The following is a 15,227-nucleotide window of genomic DNA, read 5'->3' on the forward strand; positions in this document are numbered from 1 at the left end:
TGCCGAGAAACTCAGCCATGGCCATCACCGACTGCGCGACTCCTTGGACACCTTCACTAATGGTGCCGGCATCATGCACCAGGCTTGACACCCGAGCAGAGTTGCCGTCGGTGCGAAGCATTGCCGGCAACATCTCCAGTGCCTGTAGATCTGGGACTCTTCCAATCGGCCATGGACCTACTGGAGAGACACTGACATCTCTCTCTGAATGTCGCAGCTGCTCCCTATCATCTCAATCAGGTCCAGGTAACCCTGTACCACAAGCTCAGCATTAGGCTGGGACCCAGCTGGGTCCTGGGATCTCGCAATCCTCTGACTGCTGTCTGACCGAGGTTCCTTCCTCCACCAGATGCGCATCATCAGCAGTATGGTACTCACCAGACTGTGCCCCAGAAGCCTGACCGCTAACATGTCCCACTGAGGTGTGTGTATCAGCGCTGGTGGATGGTGGGGATGACAGCTGTGCCACGACTATAATGTTACATTCTCGGAGATGTCCTCCGAGGTGGTCTCTTGGGAGGCAGGAAAGGGTGAGCCCGCCCGGGATGGGCCGGCTCCGTCTGCTGTGGCACCAATGGGAGAATGGACATGTGGTCAATGGGAGGGATAGCTCGGTCAGTAAGGCAATAACAACTGGTGTTTGACAGGTCCTCCAGGTGGTGCCTAGAGGTTCCTCACCTCTGCGGCGTCTGCCAGCCTCCGCATGGGTGACCGCCCTGTCCTCGACCATCCTGGTCACCTCCAAGGCCTGCTCCACGAAGGAGGTGAGGATTGTGAAATCCGGCATACCTCCGCCAGTCTGGGCCTTCTCCTGACGATTATGGGAGAGCTTTCCTGAGGAGACGCAGAGGGGGCATTATGAGCAACGTGTGGTTGACAGTGGTGGGAATGGAGGTGTGAAAGGAGGTTTGGGGTGGGGTTGAAGGGAGAGGGGATGGAGGGAAGTTTGGGGTTTGCATGGGAAATGGGTGGTTTCTGCTCCCTTGGGGTGTTGAGGGGGAGGGGGCCAGGGGACATTGGCATCACTCGTGCTGCCCAGTGTAGGTCGTAGAACTTTTTCGGCACTGAAGGCCAGTCCTCCTTGCACACTCCCCAAACTCACAACTGCTGCCACCTCATCCCAGGCAGCACTGGCTGCCCTGTGGCTGACTCTCCTGGACTCTGCGGAGGAACAGGACCTCCTTCCTGGCCTCCACAGGGTCTAGGAGCCTTACCAGATCTGCATCCTCGAATCTTGGGGCTGGTCTCCTCGGTGCCATTGTTGCAGAGCCGGATGAAGCAGGGGTACTCATGGCTCAAGCCAGTTTCCCTCCCCCATTCCGATGTGAATCCCAGGGTGCTATGAGCACCGACCAGGAGGAGGGGGTGCACCCACGAATACCACTCCCCTGACTATGGCGCGTCTCGCAGGCAGCAACTGGTACAGTGGCGCAAAGCGAGGCATGTGCCACCGGCAAATGCGCCAGTGCCCTCCAGTCCCAGAGGACATCCGTCGGGCATCGAGGGCTGAGGGACGCGGTAAACAGCTGGCTATCTCCACCTCTGATGTGCATCCTGGGGTCACACCTAGAGGCAGCAGTAGAGCATGGGATGATAAACAGATCAAGATTACCAATGGGGCACTGGTGGTTGGTAGTAAGGGGTGGGGTAAGGGGTAAGTGGGGGGAGTGGGGAAGGGTCGTGGCGGGGGAAGGGTGTGGGGGTATGGGAGATTTGGGGTGAGTGAGGTGGCATTATCAGGAGATCAGGGCAGTTGGGGACACTTCTGTCCACCATTGAAGTCTGTTGGCCTCGATCAGGATGGCACCTCTGGCACTTTCTTCTGCAATTGGGTCTGAGTACCAATCCCATGCCCCATATCCCCAGTCATGGGGGTCCTCAGCTCCTCCCCTAACCTCCAGGTACAATATGTACAGATGATGAATGTGAGCGAGACCTCAGCTGATAGGCAGGGGTGAGGCTATGGCATAGATTGAGGAGCACCAGCGCTCAGCACTCTGCGGGCCATTATCATCCCCCTTCCGTCCACCGTGACCCGTTGACACAATCCCATCGCCCTGGAATATTGTTACACCAAAGCTGGGAGGGTGGGAAGTGGGGGTGGGGCACGGGGAGAGAATGGAAAAGGGGAAGAGGGGGACGGCCGAGGGATGGCGGTCGGGAATGTGTGGTGAGAGGGGGAATGACTACCGGGGCCACATCCCATGTGAGGTGGGCGAGGATGAGGGCATCTCTGGTCCTCCAGGCTTTCCGGACCCTCGCCGCTGACATGCACACTCCCTGGGAAGAGTGCACACACGTGTTTCATCTTCATGTGGCGGTTGCACACGAGCTGGATGTTCACAGGGATTGGAACATCTTCCTGTTGATGTCGGGCACTCCCAGACTATCAGGTGCATGCAAGGCGACATGCGTGTCATCTATTAGCCCCTTAAATCCGCGATGGAGCAGAATCCTGCTGCCCGAACATCCTGTTGGGCCTGCTCCATGTCAAATGGTTTTTCTGCCTGGACAAGCAGGGCAACTGTGACCTCATGTATGCACTTGTGGGCTGTAGCTTGGGAAATGCCTCGCATGGCCTCGCTTGAGCCCTGGAATGATTCTGAGGCGGAAATATTCAGGGCTGCGGTAACCTTGACGGCCACTGGGGTGGGTATCCTCCTCCTCCACGTGGTGCCAAGTCTGCAAGGACATGGCACAGGTGCTACATCATCCTCTTGTTGAGGTGGAGCCTTCTGCGGCACATGCTGTCCGTCATCTGTTTGAAAGGCTAGTGACGCCTGTACACCTTCTGCTATTTCGGGCCTCCCCCTCTGGGTATCTCCTTTACCTGCTGGGTGGCCGGGACCTCAGGCAATGGGGCAGTGCTCTGCATATGTGGCGCCACCTCAAGTCTCTGTCGACTCTGCCATGGCTGTCTCCTCCGGCCTGCCAGCAGCACCACTGGGGCAAGTTCCGCAGGGTCCAAGATATCGTACATCATGTGTAATACCTGTAAGGTATTAGAGAGGGTGCAAGAACAGCAACCAGCGATATTTTCCACCTGGGACCCTCCATTCCTCCATTGCATCTCCTCCCCAGCCCTCCCTGCATCGATACGCGTGGCTCACACACATCCGGTCGCAGTAGGAGGCCCTGCTCACCGGACCACAGACCTTGCACCCTAGACAACGTTACCTAGACCGGGTGCTGGTCCCCTCCCTGGTTCATGCCGGAGTATACTCGGTGGTGTTCGGATGCTGGCCGCTGCATTCTAGGTGTTCAGGCACAGTGTCCATGGTCATCAAGGTCTCATTGGGATAGAATAGAACAGTACAGCACAGAACAGGCCCTTCGGCCCTCGATGTTGTGCCGAGCAATGATCACCCTACTTAAACCCACGTAACCCGTATACCCGTAACCCAACAATCCCCCCATTAACCTTACACTACGGGCAATTTAGCATGGCCAATCCACCTAACCCGCACATCTTTGGACTGTGGGAGGAAACCGGAGCACCCGGCGGAAACCCACGCACACACGGGGAGGACGTGCAGACTCCACACAGACAGTGACCCAGCCGGGAATCGAACCTGGGACCCTGGAGCTGTGAAGCATTGATGCTAACCACCATGCTACCGTGAGGCCCCATGCTAGGCAATAACTCCCACATGCTACATAGCACGCCTACCCACTGGAATCCGCTTGGGATGTGCGAAGGCATAATAATAATAATCTTTATTGTCACAAGTTGACTTACATCAACACTGCAATGAAATTACTGTGAAAAGCCCCTAGACGCCACATTCCGGCACCTGTTCGGGTACACAGACGGAAAATTCAGAATGTCCAAATTACCTAACAGCACATCTTTCGAGACTAATGGGAGGTGTCATGTGCGAGTACCTTTAATAAATGGGTGTTTATCGAATAGCTGTCATGGATGTACCTTTAAGAAATGGGTGTTTATCAATAGCTGCAGTGATGTCAGAGTGTGGGTGGAGCTCGGCTGTCTGTCTGCTTTACTTTTGCTTTGAGCAGGCAGCGACAGGGTGTGTTTGGTTTTGTTTTGAGAGCTGGATAGCTGCAGGCAAAGCAAGTAGCTGTATAAGGATCTCTCTCTGCAATCTAAAGACTGTCGCCAGATCATTTGAGGATTTCAAAGTGATAACTGTTCTCAGTAGTGAATGTAAATCTGATCTGTGTTAAAAAGGGTTTGTTGTCTGAGGGATGCTGTAAGGAAAGATTAAGGGTTACTTATAGAATATTGTATCTGTGGGGAAGATTCGTGTTGATAGTTGTTAAGATGTTTACTGTGGGTTTATAAAGTGTTAATTGGCTTCATAAATAAACATTCTTTTAATTTAAAAGTACTTTAGTTCTCTGTGGTACCACACCTGGAAAGTAGGCCCATGTGTTCCCCCTAACCACAATCCATTCAAAGTTATGGGTCAGGTGAACTCCACGATATACTTTGGGGTCCTCGAAAGTCTGGCCCGTAAGAGAGGACACCAGAGCACCCGGATGATGAAAGCGGGGAGACTCCACTCCTGTTGGATCTCGTGACACGCTGCGATGCAAATCCTGCCCACAATGGGTGGGATCACTTTTTTGCAAATCTACAGATTAGAGCGAGGTAGTAAGAATCACTCTAATGTTCAAATTCCTGACGTACCTGAGGCTTTGGGGATTGAACCCTTTCGCCTCAAGAGACCTCGGCTGAGCACCGTTCAGCACTGGTCCCCACAAACGGGGACCAGAGGGAAAGGTGCTCGTGGAAGTCCCCCAGGGGATCAGAGGGCCATAGCCGTATGCCCTTTGGGAAGTATGGTGCGAGGACAGCATGGTGATGCAGTGGTTAGCACCGTTGCCTCATAATAATAATAATCACTCATTGTCACAAGTGGGCTTGAATGAGGTTACTGTGAAAAGCCCCTAGTCGCCACATTCCGGCACATATTCGGGGAGGCTGGTACGGGAATTGAACCCGCGCTGCTCGCATTGTTCTGCATTACAAGCCAGCTGTTTAGCCCACTGTACTAAACCAGCCCCTGAATGGCGACGAGGTCCCATGTTCGGTCCCGGCTTGGGGTCACTGTCCATGTGGAGTTTGCACATTTTCCATGTGTTTGCATGGGTTTCACCCCCACAACCCAAAGATGTGCAGGGTAGGTGGATTGACCATGCTAAATTGTCCCTGAATTGGAAAAATGAATTGGGTACTCTAAATGTTTTTTAAAATATAGGATGGTGCTCTGGCACTGGTGCCATGTGGGTACCCTGGTAGTGCCAGCCTGGCATCCCGGCGGTGCTAGCCTGGCATCCTGGCAGTGCCACCTGGGTGCCAGCTGAGCCCTGCCTAGGTACCCAGGTGGCATTGCCAACTGGCATCGGCATTGCCAGGGTGCTAGGTTTGCACTGCCAAACTGGCAATTTGCATTCGCAATGAGCTGGGGTTGTCCAGCATGGGTGTTGTGGGGGGGGGGGGGGGGGGGGGGCATGACGTTTGGGCTTGGTGGGAGGAGGACATTGAGGACTATTTCAGGGGCGTCGGAGACCGGGATTCTGTTTTTAAATGCCATCCCGACCCCTCGCTACAATGGGGAATCCTGGCGAATGGAGCTCCCCACCTTACAAAACGGGGCTATGTGAGGCCTCGGCTGCACGTTCTCCGTTCAGGCCCCTTATTCAACGCGTGTCAGGTTGAATTGCTCTGTATTTCTCGGCACTGTGGGTGCCGGGAAACACACGGCTAAACGCGCTGGTTGGGGACTTTGTTTCCTTCTGTATGAATCATGCCCTAAGTGTCATTTTATAGCAGTGGGGAACTCGCCGGCAGTGTTCATAGAATTTACAGTGCAGAAGGAGGCCATTTGGCCCATCGAGTCTGCACCAACCCTTGGAAAGAGTACCCTACTTAAACCTACACCTCCTCCCTATCCTTGTAACCCAACCTAATCTAAACTTTTGGACACTGAGGGCAATTTAGCAGAACTAATCCACCTAACCTGCACTTCTATAGACAGTGGAAGGCAATCGAAGCACCTGGAGGAAACCCACGGGGACACAGGGAGAAAGTGCAAGCTCCACACAGACAGTAACCCGAGGCCAGAATTGAACCTGGGACCCTGGAACTGTGAGGCAACAGTGCTAACCACCGTGCCTCCCCATTATCCCCAATCAAGTGTCCACCATCCCCACACAATGCTCATCATCCCCAAACCAGTTCCCACCATGCCCACCCAATGCTCATCATCCCCAATCCAGTGCTCATCATCTCCAATCCAGTGTCCATCATCCCCAATCCAGTGTCCATCATCCCCAATCCAGTGTCCATCATCCCCAATCCAGTGTCCATCATCCCCAATCCAGTGTCCATCATCCCCAATCCAGTGCTCATCTCCTTCCTGCCACCAGCTGGCAGGAAAAACCTGCCACAAATGAACTTAGAAACTTTTGCGTTAAATTCCGCCCCAAGTGTGGGCTAAACCGGAGAGAAATTTCTAGCACCCAAATAAATGACTGAGTGCTGGATTCTTCCACCCCGCCCACCGTAAGAATGCCATGATCGGTGCGCCGACATTGGAAAAATCCATTGACCTCAGCTGGGGTTCTCTGGTTGGCGGGTGAATGCGGTCGGAGAATCCCACCCTAAACGTCGTTTCACAGCGGTGGGAAACCAGCTGGCAGATCCGGTGGGAAACTCCCTGCAAAACCCGCCGCAAATGAACTTGGAAATTTTTCTGTAAAATTCCGCCCAATGTTGACACAGCCACCCAGACTGTGAGGCTGTCTGGCTGTTGAGCAGATTCTCTTGTGGCATAATGATGCAGCTGCGGACTGTGAGCAATGAAGGAGACATTGTCAGACAGAGGGAGAGCTGAGGAAATCAGTCCAATCAGCTGGAGTGGGCTGAGGGTGATTATTCAGGCTGAGGAGATTGGTTGGGGCCAAGGTTCGCAGATCCTGATGACATTGTATGAGTCTTCCCTTACCTCATCCAATTTGAACTAGATTCATCCTTCGCATCAATATACTCAAAATCTTGCTTGCCTTTACTGATCTGCAGAAAGATATTTTAATAAAAGGATTGGAAACTTCAAAGTTAGAAAATCAATTTTACCTTTAGTTTAGTAAGAAGTCTTACAACACCAGGTTAAAGTCCAACAGGTTTGGTTCAAACACAAGCTTTTGGAGCACTGCTCCTTCCTCAGACTTAGACTTTAAGTCAACATTGGGCGGAATTTTACAGAAAAATTTCCAAGTTCATTTGCGGTGGGTTTTGCAGGGAGTTTCCCACCGGATCTGCCAGCTGTTAGACTTTAACCTGGTGTAAGACTTCTTACTGTGCTCACCCCATTCCAACGCTGGCATCTCCACATCATGACCTTTGTTTTAGCAAGAGGTTAAGCTGAACATAAATTGCAAAAAGCTAGTCTTGGCCTCCCACTTCTTCAGTAAAACTTAAACAAATCCTTTTCTGTTTTCTGTGACTATACTTTGAATTAAAAAGCGTAGAGCTCCATAAAAGCAACAAACATAGAAGTGGTGAACACTCTCAGAGAGCTTTGCAAAGTGATGAATGATCCCTGCATTAAGTCAAGGCCATGCTCTCTGTCATGTTGCCATCTCTTCAACATCTTCCTCCTAGCATTAGCTTGGCCCGATCTAACCATTTCCCACTCTGCTGCCTCAAGGATCTAATCCATTGCTCCCCAAATGAAATCAGTTTCCCAACATGGGGAAATCATCAGGTTAGTTTTAAAAACATGCAATGTACCCGTCATCTACAAACCCATGGAAGTCTCAACTCAGCCAAAGACCCAATAATCCTGACCCCAATATCATCTTCCTCATGTGTCTGTGAAGATGTATCAATAAACTAAATGGAGGGAAGATAGAAAACAGAGATGGAAGAGAAGGAGATGGTGGAGAAGAACTGGTTCAGGGACAGAGGAAGAGGAGGGAGCAGAGAAACAGAGGGAATCACAAAATCAGCTGAGGTGAGAAAAAGTTGTGAGCAGTGAAGTGAGAAGTGAAAAAAAAAAGTTGGTCGACATGGAGAGAGAAAAGTGGGTTTTAGTCTGATTTAGGTTTGTTTGCTTTCTTGCTTCTTGTTGGCGGTGTCTGCTGCTCAAAGATTTCCTTGGTTACTACCAGGCCTCCAATGAACATACCCAGTAATAGCAGACTTCAGTTTTGAACATCTCTACAAGTTTTGAGGCCAGATCAATATGAGAAAGATCAGAGCGAAACTGATTTTGTCTTCAATTGTTTTCAACTTATCAGTTGAACCCAGTAGCAACCAGGAACAGAAACCTGAAATAAATTATTGAAATTGCATTCAAAAAGGGCCGCACGGTGGAACAGTGGTTAGCACTGCTGCCTGCAACACTGAGGGCCCGGATTCGATCCCAGCCTCGGGTCACTGTCTGTGTGGAGTTTGCTCATTTTCCTCATGTCTGCGTGGGTTTCACCCTCACAACCCAAAGATGTGCAGGTTAGGTGAATTGGCCACGCTGCATTGTCCCTCAATCGGAAAAAAATATTGGGTATTCTAAATATTTTTTTTATTGCATTCAAATAAGGCCTGAACTTTCTTTTCAAACAAGTAAGAAACTTGAATACCATTTTAGGAACTTACCATCCATGAATATCCATTGATAGCAGCTGATTCTTCATTTGATACGATTCCTTCATAGGGTCCAAAGTGAACTCCTTTGGGAATAACCTTCCCTTCATTCCACACACCAAGACCGGCATTTCGAATTTTCGAGGTTGCAATGCTGAGACCCTCTGGAAGGGTTAAACGTGCTCTGTCTGGTTGGCTGAATTCAACAACCGCATCCTTGATGAATACTGGAGGACCATGCACAGGGCATTCTTCAATAAAAAATGTCTTGCAGTCTTCACAAACTATCAAATAACAAATATAATTAAAGATGAATAAGGGCTTACATTCGTTATTTAGATTTCATGACAGTGAAGGAAGCTTTTACTGAGAAGAAGCAGATGACCTATCATAGGTATGCAGCTGAATTCTCTGTCAGCAGGATCCTCCGGTCCACAGGCAGCACACCCACGTCCGCGTTTTCCCAACAGCGTGGGGTGGCCACAATGGTGAACCCCATTGGCTGGCTGAAGGAACGGAGAATGCCACCCATGGTCTTTATCGTTTCATTAGAATTCAGTCTAACCCAGAAGTAGGATTTTCTATGATTTATCAGATGCTGAAAGTAACTGGGCCCCTTGTAGCCACCTGGTGTGGCCACGTCCCGATTCCAAAATGGATACTCGCAAAGAGTGCAGGGAAAAATAGACAGCACTAGAAAAAAACAAGCATGTGCAAGGTTTCCTGTGGATTGCAGAACTCAGAAAAGAACTGAAACTACAAGCCATTAGCATAGTAATGAGCTATCTCCATGGACAAAGGAAACATTGAAACAATCGGTACCAGGACAGACTCCCCGGCACCAGTGGAGGCTAAAACAAAGGCAGGCCAACGGTTACCTAGAGCCCAACGATCGGGGAACAACCCCGTTATTGGAGAGAATCGATACAAACGATTGGGACACGGTCCAATTAATTGGGACCAAGTCCAGGGTCCGCCCAGAAGGGCGTAAAACCCTGGGGCTATAAAGCAGAGTCCCCAAGGTCAGTTCACTCTCTTGCTCTTACTTTTACTCCTCTTCGTCACCTTCACCTTGGCATTTGGCTCTTAGCGACGAGAGGCCCGCCGAGCACGAGCCAAGTAAGTCTAAGGTCAACGCACGCTACGGGATAGACGCTCCTACCTCCTATTCTATACCAGTTCGAAGCCAACAGTATCAGAACCGGACAATGGCCATTGTTCCTCTGACTGAATGGGCACTTGAAGCTAAGTATAGGCTTTTAGTAGTAGCTGTAGTTTAGTGAGTAGAGTTTATGCATGAGTAATAATTGACTATGTGTGTAAATAAATCTGCATTGATTTCAAACTTACTAAATGGTGTATCGAGTCATTGATTAGTATTCGGTTTGAACCATGTGGTGGTATCAGAAAGATACCTGGCGATTCTTGAGCAAAGGTAATTATAACAGCAAATTAAGGGAAAGCATAACGAGCAACATTTACTGCCGACCTCTGACGGGACCCGACTTAGAAGTGGCCCCACCACTCCGAGAGAACCCACAATTTGAATTAGAAATCCAATTGGAAACAGAAGAACTACAAGAGTTTAAGCAGTACTGATCAATCCTCCAGAATTCAGAAGTGTGTTAATGCATGCGTACTAACAGGGATATAAGGTAAACCTGAGAGATTTTGTTGAGTAAAATTGTCGGGAGTTTTGTAGGCCGGAAATTAGCGTAAGCCATACCCGTGTTTACGTCACCGCTTTATCACCCCCTTTTCCAAATTTAATAGAGAACCCAGATATAGGAAAAATGGCAATGAAGGCAATGGAACGCCTTATGAACCCACAGGAATTCGAGGTCGCAGCGACCAGCAGAGTAGGACAGTGTCCCTTTGGGAAGAGGAAATAAGGAAGTACCTCAAAGGGAAAGGATGGCCCCTTTGGAGCGAATTTTGCGCAAATGACGAAACAGGTCCCGGGAGTATAGGACATACTTGGTGGGAGAACCTGACAGAGATTCACAAGAAGAGCTTGGGAAAAGCTCGCAAGCCGATGGCAATCGTGTCCTGTCTGGCACAATTGTGAAGCACAGAGGAGGTCATTAGGACGCTCCGTAGAGAGATAGAGGAGAGAGATAGAACGAGTAAGGTAGATGTGAGCGAGATAGAGAAAGAGAACAACGAGCTAAGAGGGAAGTTAGCAGCAAAAGACAGAGAGGTGGATGATGCCAAGAGGGCACACCAGTCTTGTCTGGCGCACTTAAGCAGCTTCCAGACCCAGTATGACAAGGCCTATCAGGACACACAACGTGCGGTCCTGGTAAGACAAAAAGCAGAACAGCAGGTAGAGACATTGCAGAAACAGTGCAATGACTTAAAAGCAGCCCTTCGAGCACTCCATGCTTCCACAACGGAACAAAGGCAGAGCTCGGTAGACCACGCAAAGTGCCGGAAACAAATTGCAGAATTGCAATCCCTGCTTTCAGTTCAAAATGGCTTTCAGAGCACATTCGGTCCCCAACTAGATCAGGAAAATGGCCCCGATTGGCCGGAATTAAACGAAACAGCCCATAGATACGTACATGGAGCATGAGCGCTGGAGAAGCCCCAGAAAAGGAGAGCACCCCAACCCCCCACTGAACAGGCAACACACACCCCCATGAATCCGATAACCACACACCGCAGGGCAGCAGCAGAAGGAGACATGGATTTCCTGTATACAACCCCCTTAACCGTGACCCAATTACGGGACGCGTGCAAGAAAATCACACCGTTCCTCCCCACTACAGTTCCCCACCAATTCTTCGCGAAGGTTAAACAGCAGGCCACATGTATGGCCTGGACGAGAGAGAGAACATAAGAACTAGGAGCAGGAGTAGGCCATCTGGCCCCTCGAGCCTGCTCCGCCATTCAATTAGATCATGGCTGATCTTTTGTGGACTCAGCTCCACTTTCCGGCCCGAACACCATAACCCTTAATCCCTTTATTCTTCAAAAAACTATCTATCTTTACCTTAAAAACATGTAATGAAGGAGCCTCAACTGCTTCACTGGGCAAGGAATTCCATAGATTCACAACCCTTTGGGTGAAGAAGTTCCTCCTAAACTCAGTCCTAAATCTACTTCCCCTTATTTTGAGGCTATGTCCCCTAGTTCTGCTGTCACCCGCCAGTGGAAACAACCTGCCCGCATCTATCCTATCTATTCCCTTCATAATTTTAAATGTTTCTATAAGATCCCCCCTCATCCTTCTAAATTCCAACGAGTACAGTCCCAGTCTACTCAACCTCTCCTCATAATCCAACCCCTTCAGCTCTGGGATTAACCTAGTGAATCTCCTCTGCACACCCTCCAGCGCCAGTACGTCCTTTCTCAAGTAAGGAGACCAAAACTGAACACAATACTCCAGGTGTGGCCGCACTAACACTTTATACAATTGCAACATAACCTCCCTAGTCTTAAACTCCATCCCTCTAGCAATGAAGGACAAAATTCCATTTGCCTTCTTAATCACCTGTTGCACTTGTAAACCAACCTTCTGTGACTCATGCACTAGCACACCCAAGTCTCTCTGAACAGCGGCATGCTTTAATATTTTATCGTTTAAATAATAGTCCCGTTTGCTGTTATTCCTACCAAAATGGATAACCTCACATTTGTCAACATTGTATTCCATCTGCCAGACCCGAGCCCATTCACTTAACCTATCCAAATCCCTCTGCAGACTTCCAGTATCCTCTGCACTTTTCGCTTTACCACTCATCTTAGTGTCATCTGCAAACTTGGACACATTGCCCTTGGTCCCCAACTCCAAATCATCTATGTAAATTGTGAACAATTGTGGGCCCAACACGGATCCCTGAGGGACACCACTAGCTACTGATTGCCAACCAGAGAAACACCCATTTATCCCAACTCTTTGCTTTCTATTAATTAACCAATCCTCTATCCATGCTACTACTTTACCCTTAATGCCATGCATCTTTATCTTATGCAGCAACCTTTTGTGTGGCACCTTGTCAAAGGCTTTCTGGAAATCCAGATATACCACATCCATCGGCTCCCCGTTATCTACTGCACTGGTAATGTCCTCAAAAAATTCCACTAAATTAGTTAGGCATGACCTGCCTTTTACAAACCCATGCTGCGTCTGCCCAATGGGACAATTTCTATCCAGATGCCTCGCAATTTCTTCCTTGATGATAGATTCCAGCATCTTCCCTACTACCGAAGTTAAGCTCACTGGCCTATAATTTCCTGCTTTCTGCCTACCTCCTTTTTTAAACAGTGGCGTCACGTTTGCTAATTTCCAATCCACCGGGACCACCCCAGAGTCTAGTGAATTTTGGTAAATTACCACTAGTGCATCTGCAATTTCCCTAGCCATCTCTTTTAGCACTCTGGGGTGCATTCCATCAGGGCCAGGAGACTTGTCTACCTTTAGCCCCATTAGCTTGCCCATCACTCCCTCCTTAGTGATAACAAGACTCTCAAGGTCCTCACCTGTCATAGCCTCATTTCTATCAGTCACTGGCATGTTATTTGTGTCTTCCACTGTGAAGACCGACCCAAAAAACCTGTTCAGTTCCTCAGCCATTTCCTCATCTCCCATTATTAAAACTCCCTTCTCATCCTCTAAAGGACCAATATTTACCTTAGCCACTCTTTTTTGTCTTATATATTTGTAAAAACTTTTACTGTCTGTTTTTATATTCTGAGCAAGTTTACTCTCATACTCTATCTTACTCTTCTTTATAGCTTTTTTAGTAGCTTTCTGTTGCCCCCTAAAGATTTCCCAGTCCTCTAATCTCCCAGTAATCTTTGCCACTTTATATGCTTTTTCCTTCAATTTGATACTCTCCCTTATTTCCTTAGATATCCACGGTTGATTTTCCCTCTTTCTTCCGTCCTTCCTTTTTGTTGGTATAAACCTTTGCTGAGCACTGTGAAAAATCGCTTGGAAGGTTCTCCACTGTTCCTCAACTGTTCCACCATAAAGTATTTGCTCCCAGTCTACCTTAGCTAGTTCTTCTCTCATCCCCTTGTAATCTCCTTTGTTTAAACACAAAACACTAGTATTTGATTTTACTTTCTCACCCTCCATCTGTATTTTAAATTCCACCATATTGTGATCGCTCCTTCCGAGAGGATCCCTAACTATGAGATCATGAATCAATCCTGTCTCATTACACAGGACAAGATCTAGGACCGCTTGTTCCCTCGTAGGTTCCATTACATACTGTTCTAGGAAACTATCGCGGATACATTCTATAAACTCCTCCTCAAGGTTGCCTTGACCGACCTGGTTAAACCAATCGACATGTAGATTAAAATCCCCCATGATAACTGCTGTACCATTTCTACATGCATCAGTTATTTCTTTGTTTATTGCCTGCCCCACCATAACATTACTATTTGGTGGCCTATAGACTACTCCTATCAGTGACTTTTTCGCCTTACTATTCCTGATTTCCACCCAAATGGATTCAACCTTATCCTCCATAGCACTGATGTCATCCCTTACTATTGCCCGGATGTCATCCTTAAATAACAGAGCAACACCACCTCCCTTACCATCCACTCTGTCCTTCCGAATAGTTTGATACCCTCGGATATTTAACTCCCAGTCGTGACCATCCTTTAACCATGTTTCAGTAATGGCCACTAAATCATAGTCATTTACGATGATTTGTGCCATCAACTCATTTACTTTATTCCGAATACTACGAGCATTCAGGTAAAGTACACTTATTTTGGTTTTTTTACCTCTGTTTTGAATCTTAACATCTCCAGGTTTATTCCTTTTGTTATTACTGGACCTATTCACTGTGCTCCCCTCAGTCACTGTACCTTGTACTGTCGCCCTTTTAGATTTCTGACTATGTCTTCCCTGCCTTGCACTTTTCCCCTTACTTCCTTTTACTTCTGTCCCTGTTTTACTACCTTCCAACTTCCTGCATCGGTTCCCATCCCCCTGCCACATTAGTTTAAACCCTCCCCAACAGCTCTAGAAAACACCCCCCCTAGGACATCGGTTCCAGTCCTGCCCAGGTGCAGACCGTCCGGTTTGTACTGGTCCCACCTCCCCCAGAACCGGTCCCAATGCCCCAGGAATTTGAATCCCTCCCTCTTGCACCATCTCTCGAGCCACGCATTCATCCTATCTATCCTGACATTCCTACTCTGACTAGCTCGTGGCACTGGTAGCAATCCTGAGATTACTACCTTTGAGGTCCTACTTTTTAGTTTAACTCCTAACTCCCTGAATTCCGCTTGTAGGACCTCATCCCGTTTTTTACCTATATCGTTGGTGCCTATGTGCACCACGACAGCTGGCTGTTCACCCTCCCCCCCCAGAATGTCCTGCAGCCGCTCCGAGACATCCTTGACCCTTGCACCAGGGAGGCAACATACCATCCTGGAGTCTCGATTGCGTCCACAGAACCGCCTGTCTATTCCCCTTACGATCGAGTCCCCTATCACTATAGCCCTGCCATTTTTCTTCCTGCCCTGCTGTGCAGCAGAGCCAGCCACGGTGCCATGAACCTGGCTGCTGCTGCCTTCCCCTGGTGAGCCATCTCCCTCAACAGTATCCAAAGCGGTATATCTGTTTTGCAGGGAGATGACCGCAGGG

At 48.9% G+C, this 15,227-nt stretch overlaps 1 pseudogene; it reads right to left on the bottom strand.

Annotated features, from left to right (window-relative positions):
• LOC119974497 overlaps positions 1-15,227 on the bottom strand; it is a 67,174-nt pseudogene that overhangs the window by 12,845 nt on the left and 39,102 nt on the right.

The sequence above is a fragment of the Scyliorhinus canicula genome, chromosome 12 (assembly GCF_902713615.1).
Source record: "Scyliorhinus canicula chromosome 12, sScyCan1.1, whole genome shotgun sequence".
Classification (NCBI taxonomy): Eukaryota; Metazoa; Chordata; class Chondrichthyes; order Carcharhiniformes; family Scyliorhinidae; genus Scyliorhinus; species Scyliorhinus canicula.